This window comes from Triticum dicoccoides, chromosome 4A (genome assembly GCF_002162155.2).
Source record: "Triticum dicoccoides isolate Atlit2015 ecotype Zavitan chromosome 4A, WEW_v2.0, whole genome shotgun sequence".
Classification (NCBI taxonomy): domain Eukaryota; kingdom Viridiplantae; phylum Streptophyta; class Magnoliopsida; order Poales; family Poaceae; genus Triticum; species Triticum dicoccoides.
In genome coordinates, this window is record NC_041386.1 from 589,131,059 (window position 1) to 589,149,292 (window position 18,234).

The window sequence follows — 18,234 nt, forward strand, 5'->3', positions numbered from 1 at the left end:
GTTCCGTAATACATCATCTCACAACTAACATATTAGTTGTAATGCTTGCAAGGCTTATGTGATGTGTATTACCGAGAGGGCCCAAAGATACCTCTCCGACAATCGGAGTGACAAATCCTAATCTCGAAATACGCCAACCCAACATCTACCTTTGGAGACACCTGTAATGCTCCTTTATAATCACCCAGTTACGTTGTGACGTTTGGTAGCACCCAAAGTGTTCCTCCGGTAAACGGGAGTTGCATAATCTCATAGTCATAGGAACATGTATAAGTCATGAAGAAAGCAATAGCAACATACTAAACGACCGGGTGCTAAGCTAATGGAATGGGTCATGTCAATCAGATCATTCAACTAATGATGTGACCTCGTTAATCAAATAACAACTCTTTGTCCATGGTTAGGAAACATAACCATCTTTGATTAACGAGCTAGTCAAGTAGAGGCATACTAGTGACACTTTGTTTGTCTATGTATTCACACATGTATTATGTTTCCGGTTAATACAATTCTAGCATGAATAATAAACATTTATCATGATTATAAGGAAATAAATAATAACTTTATTATTGCCTCTAGGGCATATTTCCTTCAAGACCCCCCACAACCAAATATCAAAGCAGCCACCTGGCTGGATAGACGACCCCTCTACCAACACAGAGCGGCATACAACGCCACTCACAATACAACACGCAACCCTTGCGAGGGCTCGCACCCAAAGGACGGCGCAACAAGATCCATCTATGGACCACGCAAGCGCGCCCCAGCATACAATGCAACACAACAAACATACGAACAACGCGGTACACCCAGCTACAGGAGTGCCGCACACCCCCTATGTTTCACCGATGAGGTGTTGGACCATGAATTTCCAGAGGGATTCAAACCCGTAAACATAGAGACATACGACGGAACAACAGACCCTGGGGTCTGGATTGAGGACTACATCCTTCATATCCATATGGCTCGAGGAGATGATCTCCACGCCATCAAGTACTTACCCCTCAAGCTCAAAGGGCCAGCTCGTCACTGGCTTAAAGGCCTCCCGAAAGCTCCATTGGAAGTTGGGAAGAGCTCGAAGACGCCTTTCGGGCAAATTTTCAAGGGACTTATGTGCGACCTCCGAATGCGGACGATTTGAGTCATATAACTCAACAGCCCGGAGAGTCAGCCCGAAAGCTTTGGAACAAGTTTCTTACTAAAAAGAACCAGATTGTTGACTGTCCGGACGCCGAAGCCTTGGCATCTTTTAAGCATAGCGTCCGTGACGAATGGCTCGCCAGACACCTCAGCCAAAATAAGCCGAGAACGATGGCCGCATTAACAAGCCCCATGACCCGCTTTTGCGCGGGTGAGGACAGCTGGCTAGCCAGATGCAGCACCAGCGACCCCAGTACATCTGAAGTTAGAGATGGAAACGGGAAATCACGGCGCAACAGCAATAACAAATGCCGGAATAAAGAAGACAGCACGAAGGGCACGGCAGTAAATGCCGGATTCAAAAGCTCTCGGCCAGGTCAGCAAAAGCCGCCCTCTAAAGGCACCAGGGATGAACTGTCCAGCCTCAACAAAATTCTGGACCAAGTATGTCAGATCCATAGTACCCCTGGTAAATCGGCTAATCATACCCACAGAGAATGTTGGGTCTTCAAGCAGTCCGGCAAGCTCAACGCCGTACACAAGGGGGAGGATACACCAAGTGAAGACGAGGACGAGCCTCCCAAGCAAGACACTGGGGAACAAAAGAAATTTCCACCAGAAGTCAAAACAGTAAACGTGATACACGTGATCAAGGGAAAAAACAACGCGGCACTCCCAGGAAAATATACCCAAGTGCCTGTCACCGCGAAGTCCTGCCACTGGTCGTCTCAGCCGATCACTTTCGACCATCGCGATTACTCAGCAAGTATCCAACACGCAGGATGGGCTGCCCTGGTATTAGACCTAGTAATTGGCGGATATCACTTCACACGAGTCTTGATGGACGGTGGCAGCAATCTAAACCTAATATATCAGGATACAATCCGCGGGATGGGGTTAGACCCAACAAAAATTCGCCATAGCAATACTACCTTTAAAGTAGTAACGCCAGGCCCAGGGGCTCGTTGTACGGGCTCCCTCCTACTACAAGTTATATTCGGCTCCCCCGATAACTTCCGTCGCGAGCATTTAACCTTCCACATCGCTCCGTTCCAAAGTGGCTATCAAGCACTGCTCGGACACGAAGCTTTCGCTCGCTTTAATGCAATACCACACCATGCCTCCCTCACACTCAAGATGCTCGGTCCACGTGGCATCATTTCAGTGAACCGAAATATCAAGCGATCTCTGCGCGCCGAATAGAGTGCGGCTGCCTTGGCAGCCGCACACTAAAGGCGCCCGGACCAGCGAAAGCATCCAATAGGTCGTCAAGACCTCAGACACAACTAATCAAGTCCGGCGCCGCTATTTATACTGAACAAATGGTCACACCCCTATTTGTCAATACAAGGGGCTCAACGCGCGCAGACAAGTGGCAATTTTTTCTCATCTTGAATTATACATGGTTTCTTTAAAAACTATCTTTTTGCACGACAACTTTTTCACCTAAATTCCTCTCTTTTACAGACGATCATCGTGCTACACCCATCCAGGATACGACACAACGGAGACACAGGCGCAGACGTGCAACAGGGACCCGCTCCAAGGATTCTTTTTAGATTAAGACCCTGCGTAAACCTTTTTTACTGTCTCTTGTTGATACATATCCACCGTTGAGAAGGATGCTGACGTCTTGGCATGTGGCCACGCCAGAACAATGCACGTACCTGGACACAAGGGGCTTCTTACAAAGGCCATTATTTAGGCCCGGTTTATACCACAAAGACCGAATACCTTAGGGAGTGTTCAACGTCGCGAGTTTGGCCCTATATGCATCAGCTCCGAATCATTGTCTTTGGTCAAATGTTGGGTTTGCCTGGCTCCTGTGTTTTGGTGCCTTACGTTCCGCTTTACCGGCTAAGGTAGCACCAGGAGAACTACTGCGATTGTGCCCTGGTTCATCCGGACGAGCACTTCAGTAGAGAAAGCCGAAAACTGACTGTCATGATATATCGTGAGACTGGTCAACCACTCGATGACCTGTTGGAATGTTAGAATTCCTCCGCCTTAACGAAGGGCCGTTTTCCGGCCAGGCATGTATGCACCCCGGGATTGGGAGAGTGTGTAGCCACCAGGGGCTATCTAGTAGCCCCACTGTCAAACTCCTATGGCTAAGTGAAAGTGTTAAAGCATTATAGTCCGGTTGCCTCGCTCGCTCCACTACCACCTCCTTAATAGGACCAAGACGTTGGGTTAGGTGTGAACGCGTGTTTTTTGCGAGCACCTCCGCATTATATGCGTGGGGGTCGAAGCCGACGGCTGCAATCTTTCAGGTTATACACATGTATACATAAACGGCCGCCCAGGAGGCATCATATTACTTTCAGGCAAAAGTATAAAAATAGCCTTATAAAAATTTATAAAAGCATTTCGCTTACAATGAGATTACATATCACCCAAACATAATATTTTTTGAGCACTGGGTCTCTATCAAACGAGCACCCTCAAGAACTTCTTCAAAGTAGTACTCAGTAGCCATTCGGCCTATGGCCGAATCCCGCGCTGCAACAGTGGTAGCATCCATCTCCCCCAGTATGCTTTAACACGGGCAAAGGCCATCCGTGAGCCCTCTATGCACGCCGACCTCTTCATCGCATTAATGCGCGGCACCACGTCAAGGAACTGCTGCACCAAGCTGAAATAGCTGTTCGGCTTTGGCCTTTCCGGCCGTAGCTGATCCACAACAGACCTCATGGCGAGTCCGGACAACCTATTCAGTTCGGCCCATTCGGCTAATTGGTCAGTCAATGAAAGCGGACGCTCGGGAGAATGAAATTATCTCCAAAACAGTTGGTCTACTTCATGGTCCGTTTGACCCTGAAAGTACTTGGCCGCATCGGCAGCGCTCGCCGCCAAATCCATATACACATTCTCCGAACTCCACAACCGATCCAGAGGGGCATACCGTGGATCTCCGAACTTCCTCCGCAACATAAAGGATTTCCCAGCTACAATATCCCCGGCTTCCCGCAGCTCCTCCTTCTTTGCCCTCATGGCAGAGCGGATGTCTTTTCTCGTCACAGCAGCCTTCTCAAGGTCCGATGCCTTCGCTAGGTTTTCCTTTTCAAGAACCCGACAACGGTCGGCGGTGGCTTTTAATTCTATGGCCATCTTGGCCATCTTATCCCGACTCTCGCCATGCGCGGCCTTCTCGGCTTTCCACTCTTCGCCCGCCTTCAAAGCAGCTGCATTACCAAACCTCGCTTGTTCCTTGGCTCGGGCAAGTTCCGCCTGCAAGGCTTCAACAGTGGCAGCTCCATCTGCAGTCACAACGTATTAAAGATACTGGCATCATGCTGCTCTTACTATGTGGCGTTTACCAGATAATGAAACTTACCCTGTGCCTCGTCAAGCCTTTTGTTAACAAGCTCGATGTCGCGTCTGCCGCATCCAACTGCTGTTTTAAATGGGCAAACTCATTAGTCCGACTAGCCACCAGAGCTTCCATCACCTGCACATAGAGGCAGTATGGTTATTACCTGGGAATATGATCCTCTGTTCGTCGTCGTTTCCGATGACAACCAGAGTCTCAGGGGCTCTTATCTACACAGGGCACACCTAGCATGTGCAGGACTATCATACATTATTTTACGTACCTCAAAGCCTGTCAGTACTCATAAAAGCTTCATGCAATCCACTTTCGGCGGACGAGATTCTCTCCATCATTGTATTCATCAGCACACGGTGGTCATCTGAGATGGCCGCTCGCCCCACCAACTCCCTCAAAACATCCGATCGCACACCAGACGGTGTCAGACTCTTTTGTCTGCTCTCTTCGGGAGCCGGACACTGGGAGATTCAGGGGTCAATGGGATTATCTTCTGGCCTCACCGGACTCGGAGAGGCCCTCCGCGACGACACTTCGGGGTCGCCCGCTTTCGGAGTGGAGGAGTCCGGAGGAGGCGTTTCGCTCTCCATCATCTCTGGAAGAAGATCCCCCAAAGACGAGCTCATTTGAGAGGGGCTAAGGCCCGAACTGCAAAGATATATGCGGTGGTTATTTTCTCAGAAGAAAAAGATGGCATACCTGTACTATTAAAGTATTTCGGGTCACTTATGACTCGCGGGAGAATTGATCCCCCCGCGGACTTTGTGCGGCAAAAGCACCCCCAAGGTAGGACCCTCTGTGGGAAACTTCTTCTCCCGTTTGGAAGCTTCGGCTTCCGAATCCCCGGGCGCAGTCCTTTTCCTCCTCCGGTCGTCTTCCTTCATGGAGATGCTCGCTCCCTCGGTTAGAATGGGCAGCGTTGGGGGCCCGCGTCCGCCTGTATTATCCTCCCCAGTATCTTCCTTCAAGGGCTCCGGGCAAGGTGCGACCTGGAGCATCTTTTCCAATACCGGATTGTCCAAACCCTCAGGAAGGGGGACTGAACACCGAATTAACTTCGCCTTTGTTAGCCAGTCCTGGTCAAAAAGCAAACTCTCAGAAATAACTTCGTAACAAATGAGAGATAGTATGTTCGGCCGGGAGATTCCTTACCTGTTCGGCGACGCGGTTAGTGCTCAGGCCCACGTCCTCGGTGATTTCCGGACACTCTACCTGAGGTTCGAAGAATGACTTGTACATCTCCTCGTGCGTCAGGCCGAGGAAATTTTGAATTACACGCGGTCCCTCGGGATTGAACTCCCACAAGCGAAGGGGCCGGCGTTTGCAAGGCTGGACTTGATGAACCAGCATAACTTGTATTACCACAACCAAACTAAAATCTCCATTGAAGAGATCTCAAATGCGGCTTTGCAGTATAGGCACGTCCTTGGCTGGACCCTAGCTCAGACCTCTGCTGATCCATGACATCAGTTGTGGTGGAGGGCCCGAGCGGAAAACAGGGGCGGCAGCCCACTTGGCACTTCTAGGAGCCGTGATGTAGAACCACTCCTGTTGCCACAATTCAGGCACCTCTGGAATGGAACCTTTGGGCCATGGAGCTCCCGTCATCTTGCATATTGAGGCACCTCCACACGCTGCATGTTGCCCCTCGATCATCTTCGGCTTTACTTCAAAGGTCTTGAGCCACATGCCAAAGTGAGGGGTAACCCGGAGGAAGGCCTCACACACGACAATAAATGTCATGATATGAAGAAAGGAGTCCGGAGCTAGATCATGGAAATCTAGCCCGTAATAAAACATCAAACCCCTGACGAAAGGATCCAGAGCAAGGACTAGACCTCGAAGGAAGTGGGAGAGGAACACGACGTTCTCGTTGGGTTCGGGGGAGGGGACGGCCTGCCCGCGAGCAGGCAGCCAATGCAAAACCTCGGCAGTCAGATATCTGGCCTCCCTCAACTTTTTGATGTCTTCTTCCGTGACGGAGGAAGGCACCCATCGGCCTTGAAGGCTAGATCCGGACATGATTGAAGGTTCGGAGCACCCGACCTGAACTTTGGGTGTTTGAGCTTGAGGTAGGGGAAGGATTCGATTGAGCATGGGAGGGAAAAAAATAAAAGCCTTGTCCCTTTATAAAGAGGGTGAATATCAAGCGTCCTCTCCGTGGCCGTTTGGACTTGCCTATAGTCTAGGAGTCCTAGAAGCGGTTGGGTTACCCACGCCCATATTGATGAGAATCCCGGAATAAGGGACACGATCTCTGCTTTAACAAGACGTGCCAAGGAAACCGCCTCGCATGACGCGCTGAGGTGGGATAATAAAACGATTCGAATAAAGGCTTGGCCGTGGTGCGTCACACTACGGAATACATCAGCGATTAGATTTGTGTAAATATTATTCTCTCTATGGCAATATGTGGAAACTTATTTTGAAGAGCCGGACACTATCTTTGTGTTCAAAATCTTCTATGAAGTACTTGGAGGAGGAACCCTCCTTGCAATGCCGAAGACAATCTGCGCGCCGGACTCGTCGTCATTGAAGCCTGGTTCAGGGGCTACTGAGGGAGTCCTAGATTAGGGGGTGTCCGGATGGCCGGACTATTCCTTCAGCCGAACTCCTGCACTATGAAGATACAAGATTGAAGACTTCGTCCCGTGTCCGGAAGGGACTTTCCTTGGCGTGGAAGGCAAGCTTGGCGATACGGATATGTAGATCTCCTACCATTGTAATCGACTTTGTGTAACCCTAACCCTCTCCGGTGTCTATATAAACCGGAGGGTTTTAGTCCGTAGGACAACATACAGAACAACAATCATACCATAGGCTAGCTTCTAGGGTTTAGCCTCTCCGATCTCGTGGTAGATCTACTCTTGTACTACCCATATCATCAATATTAATCAAGCAGGACGTAGGGTTTTACCTCCATCAAGAGGGCCCGAACCTGGGTAAAACTTCATGTCCCTTGCCTCCTGTTACCATCCGGCCTAGACGCACAGTTCGGGACCCCCTACCCGAGATCCGCCGGTTTTGACACCGACACCGGGTATGCCACATCAGTCTCGGAGAGACGCCGCTTCTCCAAAGAAAGAACACTGTCATGCAGACTCCGCATAGCACCGGTTCCAGCATTAGGCAAATTAGTCGTTAGCATCGGCCTACCCGCCACATGCACCCTCCTCGAGATATCCTTAGGCGAAGGTGGCCCGTCCTGAGCACAGATCGTACTCGGTGCCGGCTGGCTCGCACCCTTGTTATTTTTTCTTTTTCGTCGCTTCTGCTTCTTCTGGTGTAATGGGATCGAGTTCTGCTCAGAGACCACCTTCTTGAGTGTGTTGGGGCTGATAATATTTCGCACCTCGGCTATCTGAGGCTCGGTGAAGGCGGCAGCTGGAGGTGTCTCTTGAGAACTGAATGCCAGACGACGCCTGTTGCAATTGGGTTTCTCCGAGGTACCAGCTAGATTGCGATCATCTTTTGCAGGGTTGGGTTCTTGAGAAGGAGGCCCCAAGAATTCGGCACTGTACCCATGTTCGTTGAAGTACTTATCGACCCTGGTAAATGTACCGTTGTCGTCGTCCGGATCCTGTGCCATATGCATGTCCGGATCAGCTGACGGTGGTAGCGTTGCGGTGGTCTTGCCATGGCTTGGCGCCGGCACGACTGGCGGTGTTGTCTATGGGGTGGTGTCCCCCGCCCCCAAACGAATCTGGCTCTTCGGCCAAAGCATGGACCAGCTTATGCAGGCGCTGAGGGTCATCACATCATCTTCGTCGGCCCCAGGGGGTCGATACGGAGGTAACAAGTCGTCGCAGCCCAGCAGCACCCGAACCAGTTGAACCCTTGATACGTCTCCATCGTATCTACTTTTCCAAACACTTTTGCCCTTGTTTTGGACTCTATCTTGTATGATTTGAATGGAACTAACCCGGACTGACGCTGTTTTCAGCAGAATTACCATGATGTTATTTTATGTGCAGAAAACAAATATTCTCGGAATGACCTAAAACTCCACGGGAGGTCTTAGAAAAAACAATAAAAAATCCTCGCCAAATATGAAGACTAGGGGGCCCACACCCTTTCCACGAGGGTGGGGGGCGCGCCCCCTACCTCGTGGGCCCCCTGTTGACCCTCCGACGCCAACTCCAACTCTATATATTTGCTTTCGGAGAGAAAAAATCAGGGAGAAGAAATCATCGCGTTTTACGATATGGAGCTGCCGCCAAGCCCTAAAACCTCTCGAGAGGGCTGATCTAGAGTCCGTTCGGGGCTCCGGAGAGGGGGATTCGTCGCTGTCGTCATCATCAACCATCCTCCATCACCAATTTCATGATGCTCACCGCCGTGCGTGAGTAATTGCATCGTAGGCTTGTTGGACGGTGATGGGTTGGATGAGATTTATCATGTAATCGAGTTAGTTCTGTTAGGGTTTGATCCCTAGTATCCATTATGTTCTGAGATTGATGTTGCTATGACTTTGCTATGCTTAATGCTTGTCACTAGGGCCCGAGTGCCATGATTTCAGATCTGAACCTATTATGTTTTCATCAATATATGAGAGTTCTAGATCCTATCTTGCAAGTCTATAGTCACCTACTATGTGTTATGATCCGGCAACCCCGAAGTGACAATAATCGGGACCACTCCCGGTGATGACCATAGTTTGAGGAGTTCATGTATTCACCATGTGCTAATGCTTTGTTCCGGTTCTCTATTAAAAGGAGGCCTTAATATCCCTTAGTTTCCAATAGGACCCCGCTGCCACGAGATGGTAGGACAAAAGATGTCATGCAAGTTCTTTTCCATAAGCACGTATGACTATATACGGAATACATGCCTACATTACATTGACGAACTAGAGCTAGTTCTGTGTCACCCTATGTTATGACTGTTACATGATGAACCGCATCCGACATAATTATCCATCACTGATCCAGTGCCTACGAGTTTTCCATATACTGGTTTACGCTTATTTACTTTTCCGTTGCTACTGTTACAATCACTACAAAATACCAAAAACATTACTTTTGCTGTCTTTACTTTTGTTGCCGCTACCACCACTATCATATCACTTTGCTACTGAACACTTTGCTTCAGATACTAAGTTTCCAGGTGTGGTTGAATTGACAACTCAGCTGCTAATACTTGAGAATATTCTTTGGCTCCCCTTGTGTCGAATCAATAAATTTGGGTTGAATACTCTACCCACGAAAGCTGTTGCGATCCCCTATACTTGTGGGTTATCAACCCTATACACGGTGGGTGGCATCGGATTACCGTGGAACACGCGGTTGCCTGGTTGAACGATTTTGGCCTTGGCGACATCGATCAACTCGCCGTCCACGAAGTGCAGGAGAGTGCATGGAACGTCGGCGGCGCCCTGCGAAAACATGTAGGGCGTCAAGGATGCCCAGTCAAAGGCATGGAGATGAAGTCATCAGCCGAGAGGCTTAGTTACCGTGATGGCGTCGAGCTCGGCTAATGTCGAGGCACCGCCAACGGCGGGCGTGCAAGTGACGGATGGGCCGCTTGCTGCCGAGGTGCCGGCCGGCGTATTCTTCCCACACCCGGGTGCATTAAGCTCCAATGCCGGCGCCGACACCGGAGACACCAATGCCGCCTCCGCCGGAGACACCAATGGCGCTGGCGCGTTGTGCGAGTTGCTGCCCGTGAAGCTGGGAATCGGGGGCGGCCCCCGTTGGCCGCCCGCAATCCACGTCTGCAGCCTCTCAAGCAAGGTAGGCATAATGGCGGTGATCGTCGCTCCCAGTTGGTCTCACACTTGAACTTCGACTATCTCCGGAATCCGCGCCACTTGTGCCTTGAGTTCTTGAACCTCGCGCTCCTGGCTTTCTGAGCTGGTCTTTCTCTCCTTTCCCCAATGTTATAGTATTCCGACCATTTCGTGGACAAGCCTTTGCCGGCCACATGACCAGATGACGATGGCTTACTGAACTTATCCTTGTGTTTCATTACGTTCAACGCCCTACTTAAAATTGTGTCCCAAGGGGAGCTCTGAGACGACCCCGCGCTACTGCTTTCAGTTTCCTGTCGAAGGAACGTGAACCATTTAGAAATTTGGCTTCATTAATTAGAATGCAACCATATGGAGCTAATTACACGGGGATGTATTCCTTACTAGAACAAGCTCAAGCGCCTTGGTCTTCGGATCCGTGGTAAGCTCCTTTGTTACCGGGTCCACCTTGTACCGGGCCCTGGCATAGTTCCTGGTCTTCTTGTCACGGTATTTATCGAAGAGGGGCAGTAGGCCTTGCTCGGCACGCTCCACGTTCTCCTTGTCCCATATAGGTTCCGCCACTCTGTAACCACCGGGACCGAGTTTGTGGACCCCTAAGTTCAAGTCCCGCATATCTTTCCTCCACTAACTTTATTCCGCAGATGCGTTGCTCTCGCACTTGATCTTGAACTCCAGGTAGTCAGCTTCGCTGATCGAAGGATTTGTCTCCTTGATCTTCTCATAACTATCACCTCTTAGAATCCTTCTCTTCACCGCGGCTCTCCAAGTAGCCAGGGCCGTGGTCATCTTCATGAGGGCGGCACTGTTCAATTTATTCCCTGTGAGGCGTGTGTTTGTGAAGTCACTGGGAAACTTGTGTCGTTCATGTAGCTTCGTGAAGAGGAGGTTGCGCAAATTCCCTCGGTCATGATGCCTTAGGTTCTCGGTGTTGATCGAGACGGTGCTCCGAAGAATGCACCCGAGTTGTCCCGCGTACCCACTGACTAATTCTTTGGGCACCGTTGGATGCCCACTGGAGGACACTTCAGCAAGTTCCTCCTTGACGGTGCCGAGCATGTTCGGGCGTCAGTCCTTCCATTGCCTCTTCGGTTGGCTGCCATCTGTGTGTGCGCTGCCATCATCAGTGGTGGCATCCTCGGCGGCACCATCAGTGGTGTCATCCCCGACGCCACTAGCAGTTGTGTAGTCGGGATTGGTGTCTTCCGCGGCGTCCTCATAGCGGTGAGGTTCTTCCTCCATCTCCTCAGACAGCTCCCAGAATTGCTTTCCCGAACCGCCGGCCTCATCGTTGTTGGCCATGTTCGCTCTAAATAGGAAAAAAGTTTGGTTAAAAAGTTGGTTATTGTCAAGGAACAAGATCTCTAAGTTGACCAAATAACCTAATTCTCGAGGAATGTTGCCAAAAAGTTGGTTATTGTCAAGGAACAATTGAGAGATGTTTGTGATATTTCCTAGCTGTTTTGGGATGGAACCTGTTAGTGTGTTGTTGCTAAGGTCCAAGTCCACGTTCTCAAGGTAACCTAGTTCTTGAGGGATGTGTCCAAAAAGTTGGTTGCTGCAAAGATACAAGGTTGTGAGTTTGGTCAAATTGCCTATGTTGTTTGGGATGGAACCTGTTAGTGTGTTGTAGCAAACAAACAACTTCTCTAAGTTCTCAAGATAACCTAGTTCTCGAGGGATGTGTCCCGAAAGTTGGTTGCTTTCAAGAACCAAGGTTGTGAGTTTGGTCAAATTTCCTAGGCAGTTTGGGATGGAACCTGTTAGTGTGTTGTAGCAAAGCCACAACTCCTCTAAGTTCTCAAGATAACCTAGTTGTCGAGGGATGTGTCCAGAAAGTTAGTTGATGTCAAGATACATGCTGATTAATTTTTGTTTTGGTTGAGAATCGGGCACCTTCTAGGTCAAGAAAATTGGGCATGACCTTTGCTAATTTTCATGACATAGGAGTGCCCCATTCTCAACCAAAATGGAAATTAATCAACATTTCAGGAGAAAGGGGTATGAACAAGCAGATTTTACTCCAGAGAGTTCTTGCAGGTGCGTATGAACTGCAACATCTGAAAGCAGATAACAACACAACAACAAATGAAATTGCCAGAACTGAATGCTATGCTTCTTCTCATACCCTCCAAAGAACTTTAACCAGCAGCAGTAGATAACAACACAACAACAGCAGAATAACAACAGCAGCAGTAGAAAGAATAAGAGGCGGTACTACAACCAGAATGTTAACAAAGGAAGCTAGTGAGTCTCTCATTATTATTTTGCATAGTAATCATCCTGAATGGCTCATGACCTGACAATGAGCCTGCACTAATACAGATGCATTTTCATGTTAAAATGAGTAAAAATCTTTACCCCTGTTATTCCTCTAAAGTTGACAGCAACCAACCATATCTCGGGTCAGCATGAACTAGCTATTCAGTCAAAATTCTGATGCAAGCAAACATTTTGTTTGTGTCATGGCAAATCAACACTGAGTTTCAGTCTCTTGAAACATAATTCCACCAAACTTGTTGTATATCTGTTCCGTTGTGTTTGTGGGTGTTCTGTCAAAGTAATTTTCTTCTCTGTGTGCATATAGCTTAGTTAGCCGCTGCAGTGCTGCTAGTGGGTTTAGCTACTGTACTGCTCAGGCTTATCTGAATATAGACTTATTATTACTTAATAGTGGGTGTTCAAAAACCATTGTAAGTTTCAATGCTACTGCTTCTCATGATCAAAATACAAGACATGCTGATAACCAGCTTGAACATGTTTGCTTAATTGCAATTGAGTAATATAATTCAGGTGGGGCAAAATTAAAAAAAATCAGGTGGGGCGGCTTGCCCCCTAGCGATTCATCAAAAAAATAACAGGAGGGGATCCCTAACTACAAGCATGCTGATAACTAAAATCAAGTAGAAAATTAACTATACTACACAAGGCATAAGGTATACCTAACCAAGATCTATAAATAACAGGGGGGAAATAAATAAAAAAACAAAAGAGAATAAGTGATTAATAACACATACCTGAAGCCTCACCGAGTGCACCTCCAAGAAAGCAGAGAAAACCCTAACACTCACACCACCTCAAAATCAAAATCCCTACAAAAGATCTCAAAATCAACAAACAAAACTCAAAATAGATGGCTATATCTAACCCTAGTTGAGTGCCCACAACATGAACTACAGAAGAAAGAGGAACTGGAAAGACTAACATGTTGAAACAAAAGCATCTGGGCATCCAAAGAAGATTCAAACTACATACAATTCGTAAACATTTGCCCCTTGCAAGCATTATCACAAACACCTACCAAGCAAAAATCCTTTCACATGTAGTGGACTCAAACATCTAAGGCAGGAGCTCATCCAGTGCAGAAATCAGGGGGGAATTTTGAGTGGCCAGAGGATGCAATAGGAAGGAGGGAGGGGGAGGGAGGAGGAAGGAAGGATGGTGGCTACCTGCCTATGGACCGGTCGCCGGCGTAGCTCCGGGCGGCGGCGTTGCTGGGCGGGGGCGGCTGCTCCGGGGACGGGGAGGGAGGCACTGCGGTGCCGGAGGCGGGGCCGCGGAGGTTGGGCGCGTGTGGCTGCCCGGCTCATACAGCGCTGGTGTCTCCCCGCGGCCGGCGACCGATGTGCAGAGGTGGTTGTCCGGGACGGGGCGACGACGGCGAGGCTTTCTGGGCTCTGGGGGAGAGGAGAGGGCAGAGAGGGCGAGGGGAAGCGCGAGGGGGCAAGTGGGGAGGGGGGCCCGAGGAGGCAGGGCGGCGGCGGTGGAGCGGGCGCGGGCGAACGGCGGCGAGGGTCGTCGGGTTAGGTGTGGGGCGAGGTGGATCTGGCGAGGGAGGGAGAGAGGCCAGAGGGAGAGGGGAGCAAGTGGAGTGGGGGGAGGGTTAGCAATGGCGCACCTTTTAAGGATGCGCCATAAACATACGTATACCAATGGCGCACCTTCTAGGGGTGCGCCATAAGCACCGTGATAGCAATGGCACACCTTCTCCTAGTGCGCCATTACTAACTTTTTTTGGATTTTTAGTTGCATGTAATAATTTTTTAGAAAATGACCATAAATTTTAAAATGTTACCATATAAGTAGTTATTACTAATTTTCAAATACTTGCGTTGCAAAACATTTGTGAGTTGGTAAAACATTTATGAATATGAAAAAATATCATCAAATTTGAAAAAATATTCATGAATTCAAAAAGTTCCCATGAAATTTAAAAATATTCATGAGTTTAAAGAATATTAACAAATTCAATACTTTTTGTGAGTTAGAAAAATGTTTGCATTTTCAAAAAATGTTTGCAAATTTAAGCAAGAAAAGAACACTGAAAAATAAAATACCAGAATAAACATAAACAAAAATTTGTATATCAATGGCGCACCTTCTCCTGGTGCGCCATTACTAATTTTTTTATTTTACCAGAATAAACATAAATAAAAACAATTAAAATACCAGAAGAAAACATTAATCCCCACTGTTTTGAACAAAAGAGGTTACTGGATATAGGACTAGAACAGAAGAAATGCCATTCCAATATGTCGAAATACAATCGAGAAATGAAGACTACAATTTAAATCATTGTGCAAAGATTTAGAATTAGATTGATGACATGGTTGAAATCAAGTGATACATGTAATAATTTAGTTACATGCAATAATTGAGCTTGCCATTGACACACACACCCGGTCGACACGTCGTGATTCGATCTTAGCTATCTTTTCACAATATTCTTGCCCTTCTTTTTCGCAAATGGAGTTCTTCTCTTGAACGGACATCCTTTAGGTAGGGTGGTCCTGCTTCTTCTTGTGGTGTGTGATACTTCATCGTCGTCATCATGTTCCATTTTCGGGTCGCCGTACTTGTTGAAGTCTTGCTCATTGGCGACTCCATCCATTCCGATGATCTTCCTTTTGCCTCTCCTCACGACAACACGACTGGGCTTTGACGGGTCGGTAACGAAGAAAGCATTGGTCCACTTGGGAAGCCAGTACCCATGGCTCATTTTTCACGGTGACGTTTGCGCCCGCGGTCTTGGATTTGGCTTCGGGTATAACCATGATGGTGAAATACCGGTCTTATTTTAGGACGCTCTTGGCCCATCTGACACGGAACATCGGGGCCTTCTCTCCAGCGTAGCTCAGCGTCTTCGGGATTCGGTTTCACCATCGAACAGATCCTTTGCGTTTTCTCCATGAGTCATCGTCGCGAAGCCACCTTCGATGTCCCATGAACACGGTTTTCGAAGACCTGGGATCTCTATCTAGCTGGCGATACGTTGTGTCATCCATGCACCTGACACATGCACAAAATCCGTGGACCACCTGCCCCGCGACATATCCGTAACCGAGATAGCCGTGGACTGTCGTGAGTAGTGCGGCTCTTATAGGGAAATATTCTTTCGCTGTGGCGTCTCACGTATTGGCTGGTGTTTTCCACAGCGTGTTTAGCTCCTCTTTTAGCAACACCAGATACAGATTGATGTCGTTCCCTGATTGTTTCGGCCCTTTAATTAGCATACTCATGTGAATGTACTTCCTCTTCATGCACAACTAGGGGGAAGGTACATCCACACAAACACAAGCCAGGTGCTGTGTGTGCTTCTCTGGCTGCCAAATGGATTGACTTCATCGGTGCTCGCACCCAGCATGATGTTCCTTGGATCGTCCCCAAATTCTGGGTGTTCGAAGTTCAACGCTTGCCACTGGCTCGCATCCTTAGGGTGACTCAGCATCTTGTCTTTTTTATTTATCTCCGGATAATTTCCGTCATCTTCTCGCTTCTTCTCCTCCCTATCCACGTGCCAACGCAGGAGCTTTGCTACCTTAGGGTCCGCGAAATACCGCTGCAGACGAGGAGTGATCGGAAAGTACCACATCACTTTTCGAGGAGCTTTTTTCCTCTTCTTGTATCGAGTGACGCCGCACACCGGACATATGGTAGACTCCGCGTGCTCGTCCCGATAAATGATGCAATTGTTCATGCACACATGGTATTTCACGTGCGGTAAATCCAGAGGACACACGATTTTCTTCGCCTCCTCGAAACTGGTCGGGCACTTGTTCCCCTTGGGAAGACGTTCGTGCCAGAATGACATGTTCTCGTCGAAGCATGCGTCGGTCATTTTGTGTTTTACCTTCATATCTAGAGCCATGAGCGTTACTTTCAGGCGGGTATCCTCGGGCCTACATCCTTCATACAATAGAGTAACCGCGTCTATCTCCAGTTGATCCAGCTTGGCTTTCTCTCGGGCGGCAGCTCTTGCGTTATCCGTCTGCTTGAGAAGCAACTCTTGAATATGAGGGTCATGCACCCAGCCCATCGATGGTCCATCATCGTCTGCTCCGGCATCTTCATCTTCATGATCATGCCCTTCGTCTTGATCTTCCTCATCATCATGTTCGGTATCTTCTACATGATGACTGTGTACTGCATCTACTTCGTGATCATGTCCTGGAGATTCTTCGTCTTCTTGCCCGCCCTCGCCGCAGTTGTCTTGCCGCCCTTCCTCATTTCTTGACCGCCCCCCATGGACGACTTCATAATCATCTTCATCACCTTGCCACCGATAGCCATCCATGAAACCACGCAAGAGCAGGTGGTCCCGCACCTGTATGGAATCCGGGTCCATAAGGCTCTTCAGCTTGCATCTTCGACACAAACATCTTATCACCGTCTCATTCTTTTGAAGCATCTCGGCCTTTGCAGAGCTCAAAAACCGAAGGCATCGTGCGGACCATGGTCGCCTGCGGGGTAGAGCAAAATGGTATTTTAGAACCAAAAAAAAATTTGGCATGACTTTGCCTAAAAATAGGACAAAAAAGAATGCATAGTGCCAAATTCTTGCCAAAACGGAAATGAATCAACATTCCAGCAAAATATTAGCAACTATCGCATTTCAAATACCGGTACCTGCAAACACAAACATATGCAACACCAGAAACATACATAGATCTAGGCCATAAAAAGTGTGTACGTTGTTGGAGGGAAAAAAGTAGATCTAGAACATAAAGAAAGCTTTCCCTTTACTTACATATCAAAAAAGGAAATTTAACCATTTAATTTGGGTGAATCTATGGTGCAAATGAGGTGAGGAGGAGGCAGTCGAGACCAAGCTTGGTAGAGGTGGAGAGAATGAAGTGAGGAAAGTGAGTGTGGTAGGTAGCTGTCCAAAATATCTAGCTGCTCCCAGGTTACCAATGGCGCACCACCTAAGAATGCGCCATTAGTAACCAGGGTTACTAATGGCGCACCTGGTGTGTGGTGCGCCATTACTAGTTTTAAAAAAAAGATAAAAAAAAGTTGTTATCTTTTTTTCAAAACTAGTAATGATGCACCACACACCAGGTGCGCCATTAGTAATGTGGCCAATAATGGCGTACCTGTATCTGGTGCGCCACTGCTATATAGCAGTGACGCACCACCATCATGGTGCGCCACTAGTAGAGATATTGGGGATAAGCCTTTTTCTAGTAGTGATATGATTCAAGTAGAGAAAGTATGTTAGCTCATGCCTCTCCCTCATATAAATTGCAAGAATGATTACCGATACTTGTTACCGATTGCCTAGAGACAAATGACTTTCTTGTTGACAAAAGCTATCCACTTTTATTACCTTGCAATTTATTCGTAGTTTTATTCTCGCAAAGTACCTCTAATTTCATACTCGTTTTAGGTAAAGCAAACATCAACTGTGCGTAGAGTTATATAGGTGGTCGATAGAACTTGAGAGAATATTTGTTCTACCTTTAGCTCCTCGTTGGATTCGACACTCTTATTTATCAAAGAAGGCTACAAACGATCCCCTATACTTGTGGGTTATCAGCGAGCGCCATACTTGCCCCTAGCCGACCCAGAAAACTGACGATGCCACCAAGAGGAGCCTCCCTCAGCACCGTTTGGTGGTAGGGGGCTGCCACCACTACACGGTGATAGGAACCGGCGGCAATGACATTCAAGAAGCATGAGAGAGGAGGTGTTTGGGTGGCAGCGGTGGTGGCGGTCACCCGGGGTGCGGCATTGG